The 24,855-nt window shown below is 45.3% G+C and overlaps 19 non-coding genes across 19 annotated transcripts; all 19 read left to right on the forward strand.

Moving 5' to 3' along the window:
- The first annotated feature begins 147 nt into the window (after window positions 1-147).
- On the forward strand, window positions 148-338 carry LOC141158316 (U2 spliceosomal RNA). Its single transcript, XR_012248348.1, has one exon. It is a non-coding gene; the product is annotated as a U2 spliceosomal RNA (small nuclear RNA).
- Window positions 339-1,454: 1,116 nt separating this feature from the next.
- On the forward strand, window positions 1,455-1,645 carry LOC141158317 (U2 spliceosomal RNA). Its single transcript, XR_012248349.1, has one exon. It is a non-coding gene; the product is annotated as a U2 spliceosomal RNA (small nuclear RNA).
- Window positions 1,646-2,758: 1,113 nt separating this feature from the next.
- LOC141158318 (U2 spliceosomal RNA) lies at window positions 2,759-2,949 on the forward strand. The gene has a single exon (XR_012248350.1). It is a non-coding gene; the product is annotated as a U2 spliceosomal RNA (small nuclear RNA).
- Window positions 2,950-4,070: 1,121 nt separating this feature from the next.
- LOC141158319 (U2 spliceosomal RNA) lies at window positions 4,071-4,261 on the forward strand. The gene has a single exon (XR_012248351.1). It is a non-coding gene; the product is annotated as a U2 spliceosomal RNA (small nuclear RNA).
- Window positions 4,262-5,382: 1,121 nt separating this feature from the next.
- LOC141158320 (U2 spliceosomal RNA) lies at window positions 5,383-5,573 on the forward strand. Its single transcript, XR_012248352.1, has one exon. It is a non-coding gene; the product is annotated as a U2 spliceosomal RNA (small nuclear RNA).
- Window positions 5,574-6,691: 1,118 nt separating this feature from the next.
- On the forward strand, window positions 6,692-6,882 carry LOC141159840 (U2 spliceosomal RNA). The gene has a single exon (XR_012249835.1). It is a non-coding gene; the product is annotated as a U2 spliceosomal RNA (small nuclear RNA).
- Window positions 6,883-8,003: 1,121 nt separating this feature from the next.
- Window positions 8,004-8,194, forward strand: LOC141159918 (U2 spliceosomal RNA). The gene has a single exon (XR_012249911.1). It is a non-coding gene; the product is annotated as a U2 spliceosomal RNA (small nuclear RNA).
- A 1,120-nt stretch (window positions 8,195-9,314) lies between these two features.
- On the forward strand, window positions 9,315-9,505 carry LOC141159549 (U2 spliceosomal RNA). Its single transcript, XR_012249553.1, has one exon. It is a non-coding gene; the product is annotated as a U2 spliceosomal RNA (small nuclear RNA).
- A 1,117-nt stretch (window positions 9,506-10,622) lies between these two features.
- Window positions 10,623-10,813, forward strand: LOC141158321 (U2 spliceosomal RNA). Its single transcript, XR_012248353.1, has one exon. It is a non-coding gene; the product is annotated as a U2 spliceosomal RNA (small nuclear RNA).
- Window positions 10,814-11,933: 1,120 nt separating this feature from the next.
- On the forward strand, window positions 11,934-12,124 carry LOC141158323 (U2 spliceosomal RNA). The gene has a single exon (XR_012248355.1). It is a non-coding gene; the product is annotated as a U2 spliceosomal RNA (small nuclear RNA).
- A 1,125-nt stretch (window positions 12,125-13,249) lies between these two features.
- Window positions 13,250-13,440, forward strand: LOC141158324 (U2 spliceosomal RNA). Its single transcript, XR_012248356.1, has one exon. It is a non-coding gene; the product is annotated as a U2 spliceosomal RNA (small nuclear RNA).
- A 1,122-nt stretch (window positions 13,441-14,562) lies between these two features.
- LOC141159792 (U2 spliceosomal RNA) lies at window positions 14,563-14,753 on the forward strand. Its single transcript, XR_012249790.1, has one exon. It is a non-coding gene; the product is annotated as a U2 spliceosomal RNA (small nuclear RNA).
- Window positions 14,754-15,871: 1,118 nt separating this feature from the next.
- LOC141159414 (U2 spliceosomal RNA) lies at window positions 15,872-16,062 on the forward strand. The gene has a single exon (XR_012249421.1). It is a non-coding gene; the product is annotated as a U2 spliceosomal RNA (small nuclear RNA).
- A 1,121-nt stretch (window positions 16,063-17,183) lies between these two features.
- Window positions 17,184-17,374, forward strand: LOC141158325 (U2 spliceosomal RNA). Its single transcript, XR_012248357.1, has one exon. It is a non-coding gene; the product is annotated as a U2 spliceosomal RNA (small nuclear RNA).
- A 1,115-nt stretch (window positions 17,375-18,489) lies between these two features.
- Window positions 18,490-18,680, forward strand: LOC141158326 (U2 spliceosomal RNA). The gene has a single exon (XR_012248358.1). It is a non-coding gene; the product is annotated as a U2 spliceosomal RNA (small nuclear RNA).
- Window positions 18,681-19,799: 1,119 nt separating this feature from the next.
- LOC141159717 (U2 spliceosomal RNA) lies at window positions 19,800-19,990 on the forward strand. Its single transcript, XR_012249717.1, has one exon. It is a non-coding gene; the product is annotated as a U2 spliceosomal RNA (small nuclear RNA).
- Window positions 19,991-21,108: 1,118 nt separating this feature from the next.
- LOC141159718 (U2 spliceosomal RNA) lies at window positions 21,109-21,299 on the forward strand. Its single transcript, XR_012249718.1, has one exon. It is a non-coding gene; the product is annotated as a U2 spliceosomal RNA (small nuclear RNA).
- A 1,118-nt stretch (window positions 21,300-22,417) lies between these two features.
- On the forward strand, window positions 22,418-22,608 carry LOC141159438 (U2 spliceosomal RNA). Its single transcript, XR_012249445.1, has one exon. It is a non-coding gene; the product is annotated as a U2 spliceosomal RNA (small nuclear RNA).
- Window positions 22,609-23,725: 1,117 nt separating this feature from the next.
- On the forward strand, window positions 23,726-23,916 carry LOC141159972 (U2 spliceosomal RNA). The gene has a single exon (XR_012249965.1). It is a non-coding gene; the product is annotated as a U2 spliceosomal RNA (small nuclear RNA).
- The last annotated feature ends 939 nt before the right edge of the window (window positions 23,917-24,855 follow it).

The following is a 24,855-nucleotide window of genomic DNA, read 5'->3' on the forward strand; positions in this document are numbered from 1 at the left end:
GCAGCAGCAGCAAGCCGAAAAGTGCAGGCATGTGAGGGATCTAGAGGTTGACAGCATGTCTTCTTAACGGGAGTCCAGGTGGCCATCTCCACAAATGGACTTTTCAGAATCCTTGGGTGGCACCGTAGTCGGAAACCAATTCTGGTTATCGCTTCTCGGCCTTTTGGCTAAGATCAAGTGTAGTATCTGTTCTTATCAGTTTAATATCTGATACGTCCCCTATCTGGGGACCATATATTAAATGGATTTTTAGAACAGGGAGATGGAAAAAGAGCTTGCTCTGTCCACTCCACGCATTGACCTGGTATTGCAGTATCTCCAGGACCGGTGCACCCCTTCTTTAATGCAGTTTCTAAAATCAGAAAGAATTGAATTCAATGCTTTTTGTTCATTTGGCTTGTTTGTCGGATTTTGGGGTGGACTCTTTGGCTTTGCTTTTCTTCTCCTCATTGGATTTTTCATGTTAAAAGTTGCAGAAGCCAGATGACAAGCTCATTTTGGTTCAACTTCAGCAACTGTGCATTGCATTGCCATGTAATGTAATGCAATGCTATCTATCTAGCTCTCCCTCTATACTTCCTTTTGGATAAACAGACATATTAGGCAAGCATTTTGGAGCTTTCACCTAAATAACTACAGGTGGTGAGATAAGCTGCACAATATAATTGACCTTTCAGTATATTGTTGCACACACACCATCTATTTAGCAAATGCCCTTGTTATCAACAGCAGCCTTTTAAACTCACCTGAGCTAACAGGTATGTGAGCTGGTTACTCTGCTGCGCTTAAAATTTCTTTTTTGGTTTGCTACAATGCCTTTTCTGAAACGTTGTCTCCCTCTGCTGGAACACTGACTTCTTTCATTTAATGCCTGCAGACTATTAAAGAGAAACCAACCCAAAAAGTTTGGTTGATTAGTCTGTGGCATTCTTTTAAACTGTTGCTTATGGCGGTCTCTGTGAGCTTCTCAGTGACATTCAGCCATCCAGGTATCCCGCCTGCAGTAGACGGAATGTGGCAATGGAACGCTGGCTGCGCGTGTCATAATAGGCTCTGAGCCTTTATATACCTGCGCACAGCAGCAGCCACCTTCAGTCTGCTGCTGGACAGCCAGCAGCAGCAGCAGCAGCAGGAGAGGTAATTAATCAGCAACCCTCCTGCTAAGGGTAGACAGCTGCTCGTTCCACCCCCCCCGCCTTAATTGGTTCTCCTCCCTTCCAACGGTGTTGAGGCGGGTGGGAACAGCCGGGGGTTGAGGGTACTGTGCTAAAAGAGGTGGAGTTATGCAGATCTAAAACGCGTGGATTGCAGCAGCAGCAAGCCGAAAAGTGCAGGCATGTGAGGGATCTAGAGGTTGACAGCATGTCTTCTTAACGGGAGTCCAGGTGGCCATCTCCACAAATGGACTTTTCAGAATCCTTGGGTGGCACCGTAGTCGGAAACCAATTCTGGTTATCGCTTCTCGGCCTTTTGGCTAAGATCAAGTGTAGTATCTGTTCTTATCAGTTTAATATCTGATACGTCCCCTATCTGGGGACCATATATTAAATGGATTTTTAGAACAGGGAGATGGAAAAAGAGCTTGCTCTGTCCACTCCACGCATTGACCTGGTATTGCAGTATCTCCAGGACCGGTGCACCCCTTCTTTAATGCAGTTTCTAAAATCAGAAAGAATTGAATTCAATGCTTTTTGTTCATTTGGCTTGTTTGTCGGATTTTGGGATGGACTCTTTGGCTTTGCTTTTCTTCTCCTCATTGGATTTTTCATGTTAAAAGTTGCAGAAGCCAGATGACAAGCTCATTTTGGTTCAACTTCAGCAACTGTGCATTGCATTGCCATGTAATGTAATGCAATGCTATCTATCTAGCTCTCCCTCTATACTTCCTTTTGGATAAACAGACATATTAGGCAAGCATTTTGGAGCTTTCACCTAAATAACTACAGGTGGTGAGATAAGCTGCACAATATAATTGACCTTTCAGTATATTGTTGCACACACACCATCTATTTAGCAAATGCCCTTGTTATCAACAGCAGCCTTTTAAACTCACCTGAGCTAACAGGTATGTGAGCTGGTTACTCTGCTGCGCTTAAAATTTCTTTTTTGGTTTGCTACAATGCCTTTTCTGAAACGTTTTCTCCCTCTGCTGGAACACTGACTTCTTTCATTTAATGCCTGCAGACTATAAAAGAGAAACCAACCCAAAAAGTTTGGTTGATTAGTCTGTGGCATTCTTTTAAACTGTTGCTTATGGCGGTCTCTGTGAGCTTCTCAGTGACATTCAGCCATCCAGGTATCCCGCCTGCAGTAGACGGAATGTGGCAATGGAACGCTGGCTGCGCGTGTCATAATAGGCTCTGAGCCTTTATATACCTGCGCACAGCAGCAGCCACCTTCAGTCTGCTGCTGGACAGCCAGCAGCAGCAGCAGGAGAGGTAATTAATCAGCAACCCTCCTGCTAAGGGTAGACAGCTGATCGTTCCACCCCCCCCCCCGCCTTAATTGGTTCTCCTCCCTTCCAACGGTGTTGAGGCGGGTGGGAACAGCCGGGGGTTGAGGGTACTGTGCTAAAAGAGGTGGAGTTATGCAGATCTAAAACGCGTGGATTGCAGCAGCAGCAAGCCGAAAAGTGCAGGCATGTGAGGGATCTAGAGGTTGACAGCATGTCTTCTTAACGGGAGTCCAGGTGGCCATCTCCACAAATGGACTTTTCAGAATCCTTGGGTGGCACCGTAGTCGGAAACAAATTCTGGTTATCGCTTCTCGGCCTTTTGGCTAAGATCAAGTGTAGTATCTGTTCTTATCAGTTTAATATCTGATACGTCCCCTATCTGGGGACCATATATTAAATGGATTTTTAGAACAGGGAGATGGAAAAAGAGCTTGCTCTGTCCACTCCACGCATTGACCTGGTATTGCAGTATCTCCAGGACCGGTGCACCCCTTCTTTAATGCAGTTTCTAAAATCAGAAAGAATTGAATTCAATGCTTTTTGTTCATTTGGCTTGTTTGTCGGATTTTGGGATGGACTCTTTGGCTTTGCTTTTCTTCTCCTCATTGGATTTTTCATGTTAAAAGTTGCAGAAGCCAGATGACAAGCTCATTTTGGTTCAACTTCAGCAACTGTGCATTGCATTGCCATGTAATGTAATGCAATGCTATCTATCTAGCTCTCCCTCTATACTTCCTTTTGGATAAACAGACATATTAGGCAAGCATTTTGGAGCTTTCACCTAAATAACTACAGGTGGTGAGATAAGCTGCACAAAATAATTGACCTTTCAGTATATTGTTGCACACACACCATCTATTTAGCAAATGCCCTTGTTATCAACAGCAGCCTTTTAAACTCACCTGAGCTAACAGGTATGTGAGCTGGTTACTCTGCTGCGCTTAAAATTTCTTTTTTGGTTTGCTACAATGCCTTTTCTGAAACGTTGTCTCCCTCTGCTGGAACACTGACTTCTTTCATTTAATGCCTGCAGACTATAAAAGAGAAACCAACCCAAAAAGTTTGGTTGATTAGTCTGTGGCATTCTTTTAAACTGTTGCTTATGGCGGTCTCTGTGAGCTTCTCAGTGACATTCAGCCATCCAGGTATCCCGCCTGCAGTAGACGGAATGTGGCAATGGAACGCTGGCTGCGCGTGTCATAATAGGCTCTGAGCCTTTATATACCTGCGCACAGCAGCAGCCACCTTCAGTCTGCTGCTGGACAGCCAGCAGCAGCAGCAGCAGCAGGAGAGGTAATTAATCAGCAACCCTACTGCTAAGGGTAGACAGCTGCTCGTTCCACCCCCCCCCCCCCGCCTTAATTGGTTCTCCTCCCTTCCAACGGTGTTGAGGCGGGTGGGAACTGCCGGGGGTTGAGAGTACTGTGCTAAAAGAGGTGGAGTTATGCAGATCTAAAACGCGTGGATTGCAGCAGCAGCAAGCCGAAAAGTGCAGGCATGTGAGGGATCTAGAGGTTGACAGCATGTCTTCTTAACGGGAGTCCAGGTGGCCATCTCCACAAATGGACTTTTCAGAATCCTTGGGTGGCACCGTAGTCGGAAACCAATTCTGGTTATCGCTTCTCGGCCTTTTGGCTAAGATCAAGTGTAGTATCTGTTCTTATCAGTTTAATATCTGATACGTCCCCTATCTGGGGACCATATATTAAATGGATTTTTAGAACAGGGAGATGGAAAAAGAGCTTGCTCTGTCCACTCCACGCATTGACCTGGTATTGCAGTATCTCCAGGACCGGTGCACCCCTTCTTTAATGCAGTTTCTAAAATCAGAAAGAATTGAATTCAATGCTTTTTGTTCATTTGGCTTGTTTGTCGGATTTTGGGATGGACTCTTTGGCTTTGCTTTTCTTCTCCTCATTGGATTTTTCATGTTAAAAGTTGCAGAAGCCAGATGACAAGCTCATTTTGGTTCAACTTCAGCAACTGTGCATTGCATTGCCATGTAATGTAATGCAATGCTATCTATCTAGCTCTCCCTCTATACTTCCTTTTGGATAAACAGACATATTAGGCAAGCATTTTGGAGCTTTCACCTAAATAACTACAGGTGGTGAGATAAGCTGCACAAAATAATTGACCTTTCAGTATATTGTTGCACACACACCATCTATTTAGCAAATGCCCTTGTTATCAACAGCAGCCTTTTAAACTCACCTGAGCTAACAGGTATGTGAGCTGGTTACTCTGCTGCGCTTAAAATTTCTTTTTTGGTTTGCTACAATGCCTTTTCTGAAACGTTGTCTCCCTCTGCTGGAACACTGACTTCTTTCATTTAATGCCTGCAGACTATAAAAGAGAAACCAACCCAAAAAGTTTGGTTGATTAGTCTGTGGCATTCTTTTAAACTGTTGCTTATGGCGGTCTCTGTGAGCTTCTCAGTGACATTCAGCCATCCAGGTATCCCGCCTGCAGTAGACGGAATGTGGCAATGGAACGCTGGCTGCGCGTGTCATAATAGGCTCTGAGCCTTTATATACCTGCGCACAGCAGCAGCCACCTTCAGTCTGCTGCTGGACAGCCAGCAGCAGCAGCAGCAGCAGGAGAGGTAATTAATCAGCAACCCTACTGCTAAGGGTAGACAGCTGCTCGTTCCACCCCCCCCCCCCCGCCTTAATTGGTTCTCCTCCCTTCCAACGGTGTTGAGGCGGGTGGGAACTGCCGGGGGTTGAGAGTACTGTGCTAAAAGAGGTGGAGTTATGCAGATCTAAAACGCGTGGATTGCAGCAGCAGCAAGCCGAAAAGTGCAGGCATGTGAGGGATCTAGAGGTTGACAGCATGTCTTCTTAACGGGAGTCCAGGTGGCCATCTCCACAAATGGACTTTTCAGAATCCTTGGGTGGCACCGTAGTCGGAAACCAATTCTGGTTATCGCTTCTCGGCCTTTTGGCTAAGATCAAGTGTAGTATCTGTTCTTATCAGTTTAATATCTGATACGTCCCCTATCTGGGGACCATATATTAAATGGATTTTTAGAACAGGGAGATGGAAAAAGAGCTTGCTCTGTCCACTCCACGCATTGACCTGGTATTGCAGTATCTCCAGGACCGGTGCACCCCTTCTTTAATGCAGTTTCTAAAATCAGAAAGAATTGAATTCAATGCTTTTTGTTCATTTGGCTTGTTTGTCGGATTTTGGGATGGACTCTTTGGCTTTGCTTTTCTTCTCCTCATTGGATTTTTCATGTTAAAAGTTGCAGAAGCCAGATGACAAGCTCATTTTGGTTCAACTTCAGCAACTGTGCATTGCATTGCCATGTAATGTAATGCAATGCTATCTATCTAGCTCTCCTTCTATACTTCCTTTTGGATAAACAGACATATTAGGCAAGCATTTTGGAGCTTTCACCTAAATAACTACAGGTGGTGAGATAAGCTGCACAATATAATTGACCTTTCAGTATATTGTTGCACACACACCATCTATTTAGCAAATGCCCTTGTTATCAACAGCAGCCTTTTAAACTCACCTGAGCTAACAGGTATGTGAGCTGGTTACTCTGCTGCGCTTAAAATTTCTTTTTTGGTTTGCTACAATGCCTTTTCTGAAACGTTGTCTCCCTCTGCTGGAACACTGACTTCTTTCATTTAATGCCTGCAGACTATAAAAGAGAAACCAACCCAAAAAGTTTGGTTGATTAGTCTGTGGCATTCTTTTAAACTGTTGCTTATGGCGGTCTCTGTGAGCTTCTCAGTGACATTCAGCCATCCAGGTATCCCGCCTGCAGTAGACGGAATGTGGCAATGGAACGCTGGCTGCGCGTGTCATAATAGGCTCTGAGCCTTTATATACCTGCGCACAGCAGCAGCCACCTTCAGTCTGCTGCTGGACAGCCAGCAGCAGCAGCAGCAGCAGGAGAGGTAATTAATCAGCAACCCTCCTGCTAAGGGTAGACAGCTGCTCGTTCCACCCCCCCCCCGCCTTAATTGGTTCTCCTCCCTTCCAACGGTGTTGAGGCGGGTGGGAACAGCCGGGGGTTGAGGGTACTGTGCTAAAAGAGGTGGAGTTATGCAGATCTAAAACGCGTGGATTGCAGCAGCAGCAAGCCGAAAAGTGCAGGCATGTGAGGGATCTAGAGGTTGACAGCATGTCTTCTTAACGGGAGTCCAGGTGGCCATCTCCACAAATGGACTTTTCAGAATCCTTCGGTGGCACCGTAGTCGGAAACCAATTCTGGTTATCGCTTCTCGGCCTTTTGGCTAAGATCAAGTGTAGTATCTGTTCTTATCAGTTTAATATCTGATACGTCCCCTATCTGAGGACCATATATTAAATGGATTTTTAGAACAGGGAGATGGAAAAAGAGCTTGCTCTGTCCACTCCACGCATTGACCTGGTATTGCAGTATCTCCAGGACCGGTGCACCCCTTCTTTAATGCAGTTTCTAAAATCAGAAAGAATTGAATTCAATGCTTTTTGTTCATTTGGCTTGTTTGTCGGATTTTGGGATGGACTCTTTGGCTTTGCTTTTCTTCTCCTCATTGGATTTTTCATGTTAAAAGTTGCAGAAGCCAGATGACAAGCTCATTTTGGTTCAACTTCAGCAACTGTGCATTGCATTGCCATGTAATGTAATGCAATGCTATCTATCTAGCTCTCCCTCTATACTTCCTTTTGGATAAACAGACATATTAGGCAAGCATTTTGGAGCTTTCACCTAAATAACTACAGGTGGTGAGATAAGCTGCACAATATAATTGACCTTTCAGTATATTGTTGCACACACACCATCTATTTAGCAAATGCCCTTGTTATCAACAGCAGCCTTTTAAACTCACCTGAGCTAACAGGTATGTGAGCTGGTTACTCTGCTGCGCTTAAAATTTCTTTTTTGGTTTGCTACAATGCCTTTTCTGAAACGTTGTCTCCCTCTGCTGGAACACTGACTTCTTTCATTTAATGCCTGCAGACTATAAAAGAGAAACCAACCCAAAAAGTTTGGTTGATTAGTCTGTGGCATTCTTTTAAACTGTTGCTTATGGCGGTCTCTGTGAGCTTCTCAGTGACATTCAGCCATCCAGGTATCCCGCCTGCAGTAGACGGAATGTGGCAATGGAACGCTGGCTGCGCGTGTCATAATAGGCTCTGAGCCTTTATATACCTGCGCACAGCAGCAGCCACCTTCAGTCTGCTGCTGGACAGCCAGCAGCAGCAGCAGCAGCAGGAGAGGTAATTAATCAGCAACCCTCCTGCTAAGGGTAGACAGCTGCTTGTTCCACCCCCCCCCCCCCGCCTTAATTGGTTCTCCTCCCTTCCAACGGTGTTGAGGCGGGTGGGAACAGCCGGGGGTTGAGGGTACTGTGCTAAAAGAGGTGGAGTTATGCAGATCTAAAACGCGTGGATTGCAGCAGCAGCAAGCCGAAAAGTGCAGGCATGTGAGGGATCTAGAGGTTGACAGCATGTCTTCTTAACGGGAGTCCAGGTGGCCATCTCCACAAATGGACTTTTCAGAATCCTTGGGTGGCACCGTAGTCGGAAACCAATTCTGGTTATCACTTCTCGGCCTTTTGGCTAAGATCAAGTGTAGTATCTGTTCTTATCAGTTTAATATCTGATACGTCCCCTATCTGAGGACCATATATTAAATGGATTTTTAGAACAGGGAGATGGAAAAAGAGCTTGCTCTGTCCACTCCACGCATTGACCTGGTATTGCAGTATCTCCAGGACCGGTGCACCCCTTCTTTAATGCAGTTTCTAAAATCAGAAAGAATTGAATTCAATGCTTTTTGTTCATTTGGCTTGTTTGTCGGATTTTGGGATGGACTCTTTGGCTTTGCTTTTCTTCTCCTCATTGGATTTTTCATGTTAAAAGTTGCAGAAGCCAGATGACAAGCTCATTTTGGTTCAACTTCAGCAACTGTGCATTGCATTGCCATGTAATGTAATGCAATGCTATCTATCTAGCTCTCCCTCTATACTTCCTTTTGGATAAACAGACATATTAGGCAAGCATTTTGGAGCTTTCACCTAAATAACTACAGGTGGTGAGATAAGCTGCACAATATAATTGACCTTTCAGTATATTGTTGCACACACACCATCTATTTAGCAAATGCCCTTGTTATCAACAGCAGCCTTTTAAACTCACCTGAGCTAACAGGTATGTGAGCTGGTTACTCTGCTGCGCTTAAAATTTCTTTTTTGGTTTGCTACAATGCCTTTTCTGAAACGTTGTCTCCCTCTGCTGGAACACTGACTTCTTTCATTTAATGCCTGCAGACTATAAAAGAGAAACCAACCCAAAAAGTTTGGTTGATTAGTCTGTGGCATTCTTTTAAACTGTTGCTTATGGCGGTCTCTGTGAGCTTCTCAGTGACATTCAGCCATCCAGGTATCCCGCCTGCAGTAGACGGAATGTGGCAATGGAACGCTGGCTGCGCGTGTCATAATAGGCTCTGAGCCTTTATATACCTGCGCACAGCAGCAGCCACCTTCAGTCTGCTGCTGGACAGCCAGCAGCAGCAGCAGCAGCAGGAGAGGTAATTAATCAGCAACCCTCCTGCTAAGGGTAGACAGCTGCTCGTTCCACCCCCCCCCCCCGCCTTAATTGGTTCTCCTCCCTTCCAACGGTGTTGAGGCGGGTGGGAACAGCCGGGGGTTGAGGGTACTGTGCTAAAAGAGGTGGAGTTATGCAGATCTAAAACGCGTGGATTGCAGCAGCAGCAAGCCGAAAAGTGCAGGCATGTGAGGGATCTAGAGGTTGACAGCATGTCTTCTTAACGGGAGTCCAGGTGGCCATCTCCACAAATGGACTTTTCAGAATCCTTGGGTGGCACCGTAGTCGGAAACCAATTCTGGTTATCGCTTCTCGGCCTTTTGGCTAAGATCAAGTGTAGTATCTGTTCTTATCAGTTTAATATCTGATACGTCCCCTATCTGGGGACCATATATTAAATGGATTTTTAGAACAGGGAGATGTAAAAAGAGCTTGCTCTGTCCACTCCACGCATTGACCTGGTATTGCAGTATCTCCAGGACCGGTGCACCCCTTCTTTAATGCAGTTTCTAAAATCAGAAAGAATTGAATTCAATGCTTTTTGTTCATTTGGCTTGTTTGTCGGATTTTGGGATGGACTCTTTGGCTTTGCTTTTCTTCTCCTCATTGGATTTTTCATGTTAAAAGTTGCAGAAGCCAGATGACAAGCTCATTTTGGTTCAACTTCAGCAACTGTGCATTGCATTGCCATGTAATGTAATGCAATGCTATCTATCTAGCTCTCCCTCTATACTTCCTTTTGGATAAACAGACATATTAGGCAAGCATTTTGGAGCTTTCACCTAAATAACTACAGGTGGTGAGATAAGCTGCACAATATAATTGACCTTTCAGTATATTGTTGCACACACACCATCTATTTAGCAAATGCCCTTGTTATCAACAGCAGCCTTTTAAACTCACCTGAGCTAACAGGTATGTGAGCTGGTTACTCTGCTGCGCTTAAAATTTCTTTTTTGGTTTGCTACAATGCCTTTTCTGAAACGTTGTCTCCCTCTGCTGGAACACTGACTTCTTTCATTTAATGCCTGCAGACTATAAAAGAGAAACCAACCCAAAAAGTTTGGTTGATTAGTCTGTGGCATTCTTTTAAACTGTTGCTTATGGCGGTCTCTGTGAGCTTCTCAGTGACATTCAGCCATCCAGGTATCCCGCCTGCAGTAGACGGAATGTGGCAATGGAACGCTGGCTGCGCGTGTCATAATAGGCTCTGAGCCTTTATATACCTGCGCACAGCAGCAGCCACCTTCAGTCTGCTGCTGGACAGCCAGCAGCAGCAGCAGCAGCAGGAGAGGTAATTAATCAGCAACCCTCCTGCTAAGGGTAGACAGCTGCTCGTTCCACCCCCCCCCGCCTTAATTGGTTCTCCTCCCTTCCAACGGTGTTGAGGCGGGTGGGAACAGCCGGGGGTTGAGGGTACTGTGCTAAAAGAGGTGGAGTTATGCAGATCTAAAACGCGTGGATTGCAGCAGCAGCAAGCCGAAAAGTGCAGGCATGTGAGGGATCTAGAGGTTGACAGCATGTCTTCTTAACGGGAGTCCAGGTGGCCATCTCCACAAATGGACTTTTCAGAATCCTTGGGTGGCACCGTAGTCGGAAACCAATTCTGGTTATCGCTTCTCGGCCTTTTGGCTAAGATCAAGTGTAGTATCTGTTCTTATCAGTTTAATATCTGATACGTCCCCTATCTGGGGACCATATATTAAATGGATTTTTAGAACAGGGAGATGGAAAAAGAGCTTGCTCTGTCCACTCCACGCATTGACCTGGTATTGCAGTATCTCCAGGACCGGTGCACCCCTTCTTTAATGCAGTTTCTAAAATCAGAAAGAATTGAATTCAATGCTTTTTGTTCATTTGGCTTGTTTGTCGGATTTTGGGATGGACTCTTTGGCTTTGCTTTTCTTCTCCTCATTGGATTTTTCATGTTAAAAGTTGCAGAAGCCAGATGACAAGCTCATTTTGGTTCAACTTCAGCAACTGTGCATTGCATTGCCATGTAATGTAATGCAATGCTATCTATCTAGCTCTCCCTCTATACTTCCTTTTGGATAAACAGACATATTAGGCAAGCATTTTGGAGCTTTCACCTAAATAACTACAGGTGGTGAGATAAGCTGCACAATATAATTGACCTTTCAGTATATTGTTGCACACACACCATCTATTTAGCAAATGCCCTTGTTATCAACAGCAGCCTTTTAAACTCACCTGAGCTAACAGGTATGTGAGCTGGTTACTCTGCTGCGCTTAAAATTTCTTTTTTGGTTTGCTACAATGCCTTTTCTGAAACGTTGTCTCCCTCTGCTGGAACACTGACTTCTTTCATTTAATGCCTGCAGACTATAAAAGAGAAACCAACCCAAAAAGTTTGGTTGATTAGTATGTGGCATTCTTTTAAACTGTTGCTTATGGCGGTCTCTGTGAGCTTCTCAGTGACATTCAGCCATCCAGGTATCCCGCCTGCAGTAGACGGAATGTGGCAATGGAACGCTGGCTGCGCGTGTCATAATAGGCTCTGAGCCTTTATATACCTGCGCACAGCAGCAGCCACCTTCAGTCTGCTGCTGGACAGCCAGCAGCAGCAGCAGCAGCAGGAGAGGTAATTAATCAGCAACCCTCCTGCTAAGGGTAGACAGCTGCTCGTTCCACCCCCCCCCCCCGCCTTAATTGGTTCTCCTCCCTTCCAACGGTGTTGAGGCGGGTGGGAACAGCCGGGGGTTGAGGGTACTGTGCTAAAAGAGGTGGAGTTATGCAGATCTAAAACGCGTGGATTGCAGCAGCAGCAAGCCGAAAAGTGCAGGCATGTGAGGGATCTAGAGGTTGACAGCATGTCTTCTTAACAGGAGTCCAGGTGGCCATCTCCACAAATGGACTTTTCAGAATCCTTGGGTGGCACCGTAGTCGGAAACCAATTCTGGTTATCGCTTCTCGGCCTTTTGGCTAAGATCAAGTGTAGTATCTGTTCTTATCAGTTTAATATCTGATACGTCCCCTATCTGGGGACCATATATTAAATGGATTTTTAGAACAGGGAGATGGAAAAAGAGCTTGCTCTGTCCACTCCACGCATTGACCTGGTATTGCAGTATCTCCAGGACCGGTGCACCCCTTCTTTAATGCAGTTTCTAAAATCAGAAAGAATTGAATTCAATGCTTTTTGTTCATTTGGCTTGTTTGTCGGATTTTGGGATGGACTCTTTGGCTTTGCTTTTCTTCTCCTCATTGGATTTTTCATGTTAAAAGTTGCAGAAGCCAGATGACAAGCTCATTTTGGTTCAACTTCAGCAACTGTGCATTGCATTGCCATGTAATGTAATGCAATGCTATCTATCTAGCTCTCCCTCTATACTTCCTTTTGGATAAACAGACATATTAGGCAAGCATTTTGGAGCTTTCACCTAAATAACTACAGGTGGTGAGATAAGCTGCACAATATAATTGACCTTTCAGTATATTGTTGCACACACACCATCTATTTAGCAAATGCCCTTGTTATCAACAGCAGCCTTTTAAACTCACCTGAGCTAACAGGTATGTGAGCTGGTTACTCTGCTGCGCTTAAAATTTCTTTTTTGGTTTGCTACAATGCCTTTTCTGAAACGTTGTCTCCCTCTGCTGGAACACTGACTTCTTTCATTTAATGCCTGCAGACTATAAAAGAGAAACCAACCCAAAAAGTTTGGTTGATTAGTCTGTGGCATTCTTTTAAACTGTTGCTTATGGCGGTCTCTGTGAGCTTCTCAGTGACATTCAGCCATCCAGGTATCCCGCCTGCAGTAGACGGAATGTGGCAATGGAACGCTGGCTGCGCGTGTCATAATAGGCTCTGAGCCTTTATATACCTGCGCACAGCAGCAGCCACCTTCAGTCTGCTGCTGGACAGCCAGCAGCAGCAGCAGCAGCAGGAGAGGTAATTAATCAGCAACCCTCCTGCTAAGGGTAGACAGCTGCTCGTTCCACCCCCCCCCCCCCCCCCGCCTTAATTGGTTCTCCTCCCTTCCAACGGTGTTGAGGCGGGTGGGAACAGCCGGGGGTTGAGGGTACTGTGCTAAAAGAGGTGGAGTTATGCAGATCTAAAACGCGTGGATTGCAGCAGCAGCAAGCCGAAAAGTGCAGGCATGTGAGGGATCTAGAGGTTGACAGCATGTCTTCTTAACGGGAGTCCAGGTGGCCATCTCCACAAATGGACTTTTCAGAATCCTTGGGTGGCACCGTAGTCGGAAACCAATTCTGGTTATCGCTTCTCGGCCTTTTGGCTAAGATCAAGTGTAGTATCTGTTCTTATCAGTTTAATATCTGATACGTCCCCTATCTGGGGACCATATATTAAATGGATTTTTAGAACAGGGAGATGGAAAAAGAGCTTGCTCTGTCCACTCCACGCATTGACCTGGTATTGCAGTATCTCCAGGACCGGTGCACCCCTTCTTTAATGCAGTTTCTAAAATCAGAAAGAATTGAATTCAATGCTTTTTGTTCATTTGGCTTGTTTGTTGGATTTTGGGATGGACTCTTTGGCTTTGCTTTTCTTCTCCTCATTGGATTTTTCATGTTAAAAGTTGCAGAAGCCAGATGACAAGCTCATTTTGGTTCAACTTCAGCAACTGTGCATTGCATTGCCATGTAATGTAATGCAATGCTATCTATCTAGCTCTCCCTCTATACTTCCTTTTGGATAAACAGACATATTAGGCAAGCATTTTGGAGCTTTCACCTAAATAACTACAGGTGGTGAGATAAGCTGCACAATATAATTGACCTTTCAGTATATTGTTGCACACACACCATCTATTTAGCAAATGCCCTTGTTATCAACAGCAGCCTTTTAAACTCACCTGAGCTAACAGGTATGTGCGCTGGTTACTCTGCTGCGCTTAAAATTTCTTTTTTGGTTTGCTACAATGCCTTTTCTGAAACGTTGTCTCCCTCTGCTGGAACACTGACTTCTTTCATTTAATGCCTGCAGACTATAAAAGAGAAACCAACCCAAATAGTTTGGTTGATTAGTCTGTGGCATTATTTTAAACTGTTGCTTATGGCGGTCTCTGTGAGCTTCTCAGTGACATTCAGCCATCCAGGTATCCCGCCTGCAGTAGACGGAATGTGGCAATGGAACGCTGGCTGCGCGTGTCATAATAGGCTCTGAGCCTTTATATACCTGCGCACAGCAGCAGCCACCTTCAGTCTGCTGCTGGACAGCCAGCAGCAGCAGCAGCAGCAGGAGAGGTAATTAATCAGCAACCCTCCTGCTAAGGGTAGACAGCTGCTCGTTCCACCACCCCCCCCCCCGCCTTAATTGGTTCTCCTCCCTTCCAACGGTGTTGAGGCGGGTGGGAACAGCCGGGGGTTGAGGGTACTGTGCTAAAAGAGGTGGAGTTATGCAGATCTAAAACGCGTGGATTGCAGCAGCAGCAAGCCGAAAAGTGCAGGCATGTGAGGGATCTAGAGGTTGACAGCATGTCTTCTTAACGGGAGTCCAGGTGGCCATCTCCACAAATGGACTTTTCAGAATCCTTGGGTGGCACCGTAGTCGGAAAACAATTCTGGTTATCGCTTCTCGGCCTTTTGGCTAAGATCAAGTGTAGTATCTGTTCTTATCAGTTTAATATCTGATACGTCCCCTATCTGGGGACCATATATTAAATGGATTTTTAGAACAGGGAGATGGAAAAATAGCTTGCTCTGTCCACTCCACGCATTGACCTGGTATTGCAGTATCTCCAGGACCGGTGCACCCCTTCTTTAATGCAGTTTCTAAAATCAGAAAGAATTGAATTCAATGCTTTTTGTTCATTTGGCTTGTTTGTCGGATTTTGGGATGGACTCTTTGGCTTTGCTTTTCTTCTCCTCATTGGATTTTTCATGTTAAAAGTTGCAGAAGCCAGATGACAAGCTCATTTTGGTTCAACTTCAGCAACTGTGCATTGCATTGCCATGTAATGTAATGCAATGCTATCTATCTAGCTCTCCCTCTATACTTCCTTTTGGATAAACAGACATATTAGGCAAGCATTTTGGAGCTTTCACCTAAATAACTACAGGTGGTGAGATAAGCTGCACAATATAATTGACCTTTCAGTATATTGTTGCACACACACCATCTATTTAGCAAATGCCCTTGTTATCAACAGCAGCCTTTTAAACTCACCTGAGCTAACAGGTATGTGAGCTGGTTACTCTGCTGCGCTTAAAATTTCTTTTTTGGTTTGCTACAATGCCTTTTCTGAAACGTTGTCTCCCTCTGCTGGAACACTGACTTCTTTCATTTAATGCCTGCAGACTATAAAAGAGAAACCAACCCAAAAAGTTTGGTTGATTAGTCTGTGGCATTCTTTTAAACTGTTGCTTATGGCGGTCTCTGTGAGCTTCTCAGTGACATTCAGCCATCCAGGTATCCCGCCTGCAGTAGACGGAATGTGGCTATGGAACGCTGGCTGCGCGTGTCATAATAGGCTCTGAGCCTTTATATACGTGCGCACAGCAGCAGCCACCTTCAGTCTGCTGCTGGACAGCCAGCAGCAGCAGCAGCAGCAGGAGAGGTAATTAATCAGCAACCCTCCTGCTAAGGGTAGACAGCTGCTCGTTCCACCCCCCCCCCGCCTTAATTGGTTCTCCTCCCTTCCAACGGTGTTGAGGCGGGTGGGAACAGCCGGGGGTTGAGGGTACTGTGCTAAAAGAGGTGGAGTTATGCAGATCTAAAACGCGTGGATTGCAGCAGCAGCAAGCCGAAAAGTGCAGGCATGTGAGGGATCTAGAGGTTGACAGCATGTCTTCTTAACGGGAGTCCAGGTGGCCATCTCCACAAATGGACTTTTCAGAATCCTTGGGTGGCACCGTAGTCGGAAACCAATTCTGGTTATCGCTTCTTGGCCTTTTGGCTAAGATCAAGTGTAGTATCTGTTCTTATCAGTTTAATATCTGATACGTCCCCTATCTGGGGACCATATATTAAATGGATTTTTAGAACAGGGAGATGGAAAAAGAGCTTGCTCTGTCCACTCCACGCATTGACCTGGTATTGCAGTATCTCCAGGACCGGTGCACCCCTTCTTTAATGCAGTTTCTAAAATCAGAAAGAATTGAATTCAATGCTTTTTGTTCATTTGGCTTGTTTGTCGGATTTTGGGATGGACTCTTTGGCTTTGCTTTTCTTCTCCTCATTGGATTTTTCATGTTAAAAGTTGCAGAAGCCAGATGACAAGCTCATTTTGGTTCAACTTCAGCAACTGTGCATTGCATTGCCATGTAATGTAATGCAATGCTATCTATCTAGCTCTCCCTCTATACTTCCTTTTGGATAAACAGACATATTAGGCAAGCATTTTGGAGCTTTCACCTAAATAACTACAGGTGGTGAGATAAGCTGCACAATATAATTGACCTTTCAGTATATTGTTGCACACACACCATCTATTTAGCAAATGCCCTTGTTATCAACAGCAGCCTTTTAAACTCACCTGAGCTAACAGGTATGTGAGCTGGTTACTCTGCTGCGCTTAAAATTTCTTTTTTGGTTTGCTACAATGCCTTTTCTGAAACGTTGTCTCCCTCTGCTGGAACACTGACTTCTTTCATTTAATGCCTGCAAACTATAAAAGAGAAACCAACCCAAAAAGTTTGGTTGATTAGTCTGTGGCATTCTTTTAAACTGTTGCTTATGGCGGTCTCTGTGAGCTTCTCAGTGACATTCAGCCATCCAGGTATCCCGCCTGCAGTAGACGGAATGTGGCAATGGAACGCTGGCTGCGCGTGTCATAATAGGCTCTGAGCCTTTATATACCTGCGCACAGCAGCAGCCACCTTCAGTCTGCTGCTGGACAGCCAGCAGCAGCAGCAGCAGCAGGAGAGGTAATTAATCAGCAACCCTCCTGCTAAGGGTAGACAGCTGCTCGTTCCACCCCCCCCCCCCCGCCTTAATTGGTTCTCCTCCCTTCCAACGGTGTTGAGGCGGGTGGGAACAGCCGGGGGTTGAGGGTACTGTGCTAAAAGAGGTGGAGTTATGCAGATCTAAAACACGTGGATTGCAGCAGCAGCAAGCCGAAAAGTGCAGGCATGTGAGGGATCTAGAGGTTGACAGCATGTCTTCTTAACGGGAGTCCAGGTGGCCATCTCCACAAATGGACTTTTCAGAATCCTTGGGTGGCACCGTAGTCGGAAACCAATTCTGGTTATCGCTTCTCGGCCTTTTGGCTAAGATCAAGTGTAGTATCTGTTCTTATCAGTTTAATATCTGATACGTCCCCTATCTGGGGACCATATATTAAATGGATTTTTAGAACAGGGAGATGGAAAAAGAGCTTGCTCTGTCCACTCCACGCATTGACCTGGTATTGCAGTATCTCCAGGACCGGTGCACCCCTTCTTTAATGCAGTTTCTAAAATCAGAAAGAATTGAATTCAATGCTTTTTGTTCATTTGGCTTGTTTGTCGGATTTTGGGATGGACTCTTTGGCTTTGCTTTTCTTCTCCTCATTGGATTTTTCATGTTAAAAGTTGCAGAAGCCAGATGACAAGCTCATTTTGGTTCAACTTCAGCAACTGTGCATTGCATTGCCATGTAATGTAATGCAATGCTATCTATCTAGCTCTCCCTCTATACTTCCTTTTGGATAAACAGACATATTAGGCAAGCATTTTGGAGCTTTCACCTAAATAACTACAGGTGGTGAGATAAGCTGCACAATATAATTGACCTTTCAGTATATTGTTGCACACACACCATCTATTTAGCAAATGCCCTTGTTATCAACAGCAGCCTTTTAAACTCACCTGAGCTAACAGGTATGTGAGCTGGTTACTCTGCTGCGCTTAAAATTTCTTTTTTGGTTTGCTACAATGCCTTTTCTGAAACGTTGTCTCCCTCTGCTGGAACACTGACTTCTTTCATTTAATGCCTGCAGACTGTAAAAGAGAAACCAACCCAAAAAGTTTGGTTGATTAGTCTGTGGCATTCTTTTAAACTGTTGCTTATGGCGGTCTCTGTGAGCTTCTCAGTGACATTCAGCCATCCAGGTATCCCGCCTGCAGTAGACGGAATGTGGCAATGGAACGCTGGCTGCGCGTGTCATAATAGGCTCTGAGCCTTTATATACCTGCGCACAGCAGCAGCCACCTTCAGTCTGCTGCTGGACAGCCAGCAGCAGCAGCAGCAGGAGAGGTAATTAATCAGCAACCCTCCTGCTAAGGGTAGACAGCTGCTCGTTCCACCCCCCCCCCGCCTTAATTGGTTCTCCTCCCTTCCAACGGTGTTGAGGCGGGTGGGAACAGCCGGGGGTTGAGGGTACTGTGCTAAAAGAGGTGGAGTTATGCAGATCTAAAACGCGTGGATTGCAGCAGCAGCAAGCCGAAAAGTGCAGGCATGTGAGGGATCTAGAGGTTGACAGCATGTCTTCTTAATGGGAGTCCAGGTGGCCATCTCCACAAATGGACTTTTCAGAATCCTTGGGTGGCACCGTAGTCGGAAACCAATTCTGGTTATCGCTTCTCGGCCTTTTGGCTAAGATCAAGTGTAGTATCTGTTCTTATCAGTTTAATATCTGATACGTCCCCTATCTGGGGACCATATATTAAATGGATTTTTAGAACAGGGAGATGGAAAAAGAGCTTGCTCTGTCCACTCCACGCATTGACCTGGTATTGCAGTATCTCCAGGACCGGTGCACCCCTTCTTTAATGCAGTTTCTAAAATCAGAAAGAATTGAATTCAATGCTTTTTGTTCATTTGGCTTGTTTGTCGGATTTTGGGATGGACTCTTTGGCTTTGCTTTTCTTCTCCTCATTGGATTTTTCATGTTAAAAGTTGCAGAAGCCAGATGACAAGCTCATTTTGGTTCAACTTCAGCAACTGTGCATTGCATTGCCATGTAATGTAATGCAATGCTATCTATCTAGCTCTCCCTCTATACTTCCTTTTGGATAAACAGACATATTAGGCAAGCATTTTGGAGCTTTCACCTAAATAACTACAGGTGGTGAGATAAGCTGCACAATATAATTGACCTTTCAGTATATTGTTGCACACACACCATCTATTTAGCAAATGCCCTTGTTATCAACAGCAGCCTTTTAAACTCACCTGAGCTAACAGGTATGTGAGCTGGTTACTCTGCTGCGCTTAAAATTTCTTTTTTGGTTTGCTACAATGCCTTTTCTGAAACGTTGTCTCCCTCTGCTGGAACACTGACTTCTTTCATTTAATGCCTGCAGACTATAAAAGAGAAACCAACCCAAAAAGTTTGGTTGATTAGTCTGTGGCATTCTTTTAAACTGTTGCTTATGGCGGTCTCTGTGAGCTTCTCAGTGACATTCAGCCATCCAGGTATCCCGCCTGCAGTAGACGGAATGTGGCAATGGAACGCTGGCTGCGCGTGTCATAATAGGCTCTGAGCCTTTATATACCTGCGCACAGCAGCAGCCACCTTCAGTCTGCTGCTGGACAGCCAGCAGCAGCAGCAGCAGCAGGAGAGGTAATTAATCAGCAACCCTCCTGCTAAGGGTAGACAGCTGCTCGTTCCACCCCCCCCCCCGCCTTAATTGGTTCTCCTCCCTTCCAACGGTGTTGAGGCGGGTGGGAACAGCCGGGGGTTGAGGGTACTGTGCTAAAAGAGGTGGAGTTATGCAGATCTAAAACGCGTGGATTGCAGCAGCAGCAAGCCGAAAAGTGCAGGCATGTGAGGGATCTAGAGGTTGACAGCATGTCTTCTTAACGGGAGTCCAGGTGGCCATCTCCACAAATGGACTTTTCAGAATCCTTGGGTGGCACCGTAGTCGGAAACCAATTCTGGTTATCGCTTCTCGGCCTTTAGGCTAAGATCAAGTGTAGTATCTGTTCTTATCAGTTTAATATCTGATACGTCCCCTATCTGGGGACCATATATTAAATGGATTTTTAGAACAGGGAGATGGAAAAAGAGCTTGCTCTGTCCACTCCACGCATTGACCTGGTATTGCAGTATCTCCAGGACCGGTGCACCCCTTCTTTAATGCAGTTTCTAAAATCAGAAAGAATTGAATTCAATGCTTTTTGTTCATTTGGCTTGTTTGTCGGATTTTGGGATGGACTCTTTGGCTTTGCTTTTCTTCTCCTCATTGGATTTTTCATGTTAAAAGTTGCAGAAGCCAGATGACAAGCTCATTTTGGTTCAACTTCAGCAACTGTGCATTGCATTGCCATGTAATGTAATGCAATGCTATCTATCTAGCTCTCCCTCTATACTTCCTTTTGGATAAACAGACATATTAGGCAAGCATTTTGGAGCTTTCACCTAAATAACTACAGGTGGTGAGATAAGCTGCACAATATAATTGACCTTTCAGTATATTGTTGCACACACACCATCTATTTAGCAAATGCCCTTGTTATCAACAGCAGCCTTTTAAACTCACCTGAGCTAACAGGTATGTGAGCTGGTTACTCTGCTGCGCTTAAAATTTATTTTTTGGTTTGCTACAATGCCTTTTCTGAAACGTTGTCTCCCTCTGCTGGAACACTGACTTCTTTCATTTAATGCCTGCAGACTATAAAAGAGAAACCAACCCAAAAAGTTTGGTTGATTAGTCTGTGGCATTCTTTTAAACTGTTGCTTATGGCGGTCTCTGTGAGCTTCTCAGTGACATTCAGCCATCCAGGTATCCCGCCTGCAGTAGACGGAATGTGGCAATGGAACGCTGGCTGCGCGTGTCATAATAGGCTCTGCGCCTTTATATACCTGCGCACAGCAGCAGCCACCTTCAGTCTGCTGCTGGACAGCCAGCAGCAGCAGCAGCAGCAGGAGAGGTAATTAATCAGCAACCCTCCTGCTAAGGGTAGACAGCTGCTCGTTCCACCCCCCCCCCGCCTTAATTGGTTCTCCTCCCTTCCAACGGTGTTGAGGCGGGTGGGAACAGCCGGGGGTTGAGGGTACTGTGCTAAAAGAGGTGGAGTTATGCAGATCTAAAACGCGTGGATTGCAGCAGCAGCAAGCCGAAAAGTGCAGGCATGTGAGGGATCTAGAGGTTGACAGCATGTCTTCTTAACGGGAGTCCAGGTGGCCATCTCCACAAATGGACTTTTCAGAATCCTTGGGTGGCACCGTAGTCGGAAACCAATTCTGGTTATCGCTTCTCGGCCTTTAGGCTAAGATCAAGTGTAGTATCTGTTCTTATCAGTTTAATATCTGATACGTCCCCTATCTGGGGACCATATATTAAATGGATTTTTAGAACAGGGAGATGGAAAAAGAGCTTGCTCTGTCCACTCCACGCATTGACCTGGTATTGCAGTATCTCCAGGACCGGTGCACCCCTTCTTTAATGCAGTTTCTAAAATCAGAAAGAATTGAATTCAATGCTTTTTGTTCATTTGGCTTGTTTGTCGGATTTTGGGATGGACTCTTTGGCTTTGCTTTTCTTCTCCTCATTGGATTTTTCATGTTAAAAGTTGCAGAAGCCAGATGACAAGCTCATTTTGGTTCAACTTCAGCAACTGTGCATTGCATTGCCATGTAATGTAATGCAATGCTATCTATCTAGCTCTCCCTCTATACTTCCTTTTGGATAAACAGACATATTAGGCAAGCATTTTGGAGCTTTCACCTAAATAACTACAGGTGGTGAGATAAGCTGCACAATATAATTGACCTTTCAGTATATTGTTGCACACACACCATCTATTTAGCAAATGCCCTTGTTATCAACAGCAGCCTTTTAAACTCACCTGAGCTAACAGGTATGTGAGCTGGTTACTCTGCTGCGCTTAAAATTTCTTTTTTGGTTTGCTACAATGCCTTTTCTGAAACGTTGTCTCCCTCTGCTGGAACACTGACTTCTTTCATTTAATGCCTGCAGACTATAAAAGAGAAACCAACCCAAAAAGTTTGGTTGATTAGTCTGTGGCATTCTTTTAAACTGTTGCTTATGGCGGTCTCTGTGAGCTTCTCAGTGACATTCAGCCATCCAGGTATCCCGCCTGCAGTAGACGGAATGTGGCAATGGAACGCTGGCTGCGCGTGTCATAATAGGCTCTGCGCCTTTATATACCTGCGCACAGCAGCAGCCACCTTCAGTCTGCTGCTGGACAGCCAGCAGCAGCAGCAGCAGCAGGAGAGGTAATTAATCAGCAACCCTCCTGCTAAGGGTAGACAGCTGCTCGTTCCACCCCCCCCCCGCCTTAATTGGTTCTCCTCCCTTCCAACGGTGTTGAGGCGGGTGGGAACAGCCGGGGGTTGAGGGTACTGTGCTAAAAGAGGTGGAGTTATGCAGATCTAAAACGCGTGGATTGCAGCAGCAGCAAGCTGAAAAGTGCAGGCATGTGAGGGATCTAGAGGTTGACAGCATGTCTTCTTAACGGGAGTCCAGGTGGCCATCTCCACAAATGGACTTTTCAGAATTCTTGGGTGGCACCGTAGTCGGAAACCAATTCTGGTTATCGCTTCTCGGCCTTTTGGCTAAGATCAAGTGTAGTATCTGTTCTTATCAGTTTAATATCTGATACGTCCCCTATCTGGGGACCATATATTAAATGGATTTTTAGAACAGGGAGATGGAAAAAGAGCTTGCTCTGTCCACTCCACGCATTGACCTGGTATTGCAGTATCTCCAGGACCGATGCACCCCTTCTTTAATGCAGTTTCTAAAATCAGAAAGAATTGAATTCAATGCTTTTTGTTCATTTGGCTTGTTTGTCGGATTTTGGGATGGACTCTTTGGCTTTGCTTTTCTTCTCCTCATTGGATTTTTCATGTTAAAAGTTGCAGAAGCCAGATGACAAGCTCATTTTGGTTCAACTTCAGCAACTGTGCATTGCATTGCCATGTAATGTAATGCAATGCTATCTATCTAGCTCTCCCTCTATACTTCCTTTTGGATAAACAGACATATTAGGCAAGCATTTTGGAGCTTTCACCTAAATAACTACAGGTGGTGAGATAAGCTGCACAATATAATTGACCTTTCAGTATATTGTTGCACACACACCATCTATTTAGCAAATGCCCTTGTTATCAACAGCAGCCTTTTAAACTCACCTGAGCTAACAGGTATGTGAGCTGGTTACTCTGCTGCGCTTAAAATTTCTTTTTTGGTTTGCTACAATGCCTTTTCTGAAACGTTGTCTCCCTCTGCTGGAACACTGACTTCTTTCATTTAATGCCTGCAGACTATAAAAGAGAAACCAACCCAAAAAGTTTGGTTGATTAGTCTGTGGCATTCTTTTAAACTGTTGCTTATGGCGGTCTCTGTGAGCTTCTCAGTGACATTCAGCCATCCAGGTATCCCGCCTGCAGTAGACGGAATGTGGCAATGGAACGCTGGCTGCGCGTGTCATAATAGGCTCTGAGCCTTTATATACCTGCGCACAGCAGCAGCCACCTTCAGTCTGCTGCTGGACAGCCAGCAGCAGCAGCAGCAGCAGGAGAGGTAATTAATCAGCAACCCTCCTGCTAAGGGTAGACAGTTGCTCGTTCCACCCCCCCCCGCCTTAATTGGTTCTCCTCCCTTCCAACGGTGTTGAGGCGGGTGGGAACAGCCGGGGGTTGAGGGTACTGTGCTAAAAGAGGTGGAGTTATGCAGATCTAAAACGCGTGGATTGCAGCAGCAGCAAGCCGAAAAGTGCAGGCATGTGAGGGATCTAGAGGTTGACAGCATGTCTTCTTAACGGGAGTCCAGGTGGCCATCTCCACAAATGGACTTTTCAGAATCCTTGGGTGGCACCGTAGTCGGAAACCAATTCTGGTTATCGCTTCTCGGCCTTTTGGCTAAGATCAAGTGTAGTATCTGTTCTTATCAGTTTAATATCTGATACGTCCCCTATCTCGGGACCATATATTAAATGGATTTTTAGAACAGGGAGATGGAAAAAGAGCTTGCTCTGTCCACTCCACGCATTGACCTGGTATTGCAGTATCTCCAGGACCGGTGCACCCCTTCTTTAATGCAGTTTCTAAAATCAGAAAGAATTGAATTCAATGCTTTTTGTTCATTTGGCTTGTTTGTCGGATTTTGGGATGGACTCTTTGGCTTTGCTTTTCTTCTCCTCATTGGATTTTTCATGTTAAAAGTTGCAGAAGCCAGATGACAAGCTCATTTTGGTTCAACTTCAGCAACTGTGCATTGCATTGCCATGTAATGTAATGCAATGCTATCTATCTAGCTCTCCCTCTATACTTCCTTTTGGATAAACAGACATATTAGGCAAGCATTTTGGAGCTTTCACCTAAATAACTACAGGTGGTGAGATAAGCTGCACAATATAATTGACCTTTCAGTATATTGTTGCACACACACCATCTATTTAGCAAATGCCCTTGTTATCAACAGCAGCCTTTTAAACTCACCTGAGCTAACAGGTATGTGCGCTGGTTACTCTGCTGCGCTTAAAATTTCTTTTTTGGTTTGCTACAATGCCTTTTCTGAAACGTTGTCTCCCTCTGCTGGAACACTGACTTCTTTCATTTAATGCCTGCAGACTATAAAAGAGAAACCAACCCAAAAAGTTTGGTTGATTAGTCTGTGGCATTCTTTTAAACTGTTGCTTATGGCGGTCTCTGTGAGCTTCTCAGTGACATTCAGCCATCCAGGTATCCCGCCTGCAGTAGAGGGAATGTGGCAATGGAACGCTGGCTGCGCGTGTCATAATAGGCTCTGAGCCTTTATATACCTGCGCACAGCAGCAGCCACCTTCAGTCTGCTGCTGGACAGCCAGCAGCAGCAGCAGCAGCAGGAGAGGTAATTAATCAGCAACCCTCCTGCTAAGGGTAGACAGCTGCTCGTTCCACCCCCCCCCCGCCTTAATTGGTTCTCCTCCCTTCCAACGGTGTTGAGGCGGGTGGGAACAGCCGGGGGTTGAGGGTACTGTGCTAAAAGAG

The sequence above is a fragment of the Phyllobates terribilis genome, unplaced genomic scaffold (genome assembly GCF_046119375.1).
Source record: "Phyllobates terribilis strain yellow unplaced genomic scaffold, ASM4611937v1 Scaffold_8__6_contigs__length_399053987, whole genome shotgun sequence".
Classification (NCBI taxonomy): Eukaryota; Metazoa; Chordata; class Amphibia; order Anura; family Dendrobatidae; genus Phyllobates; species Phyllobates terribilis.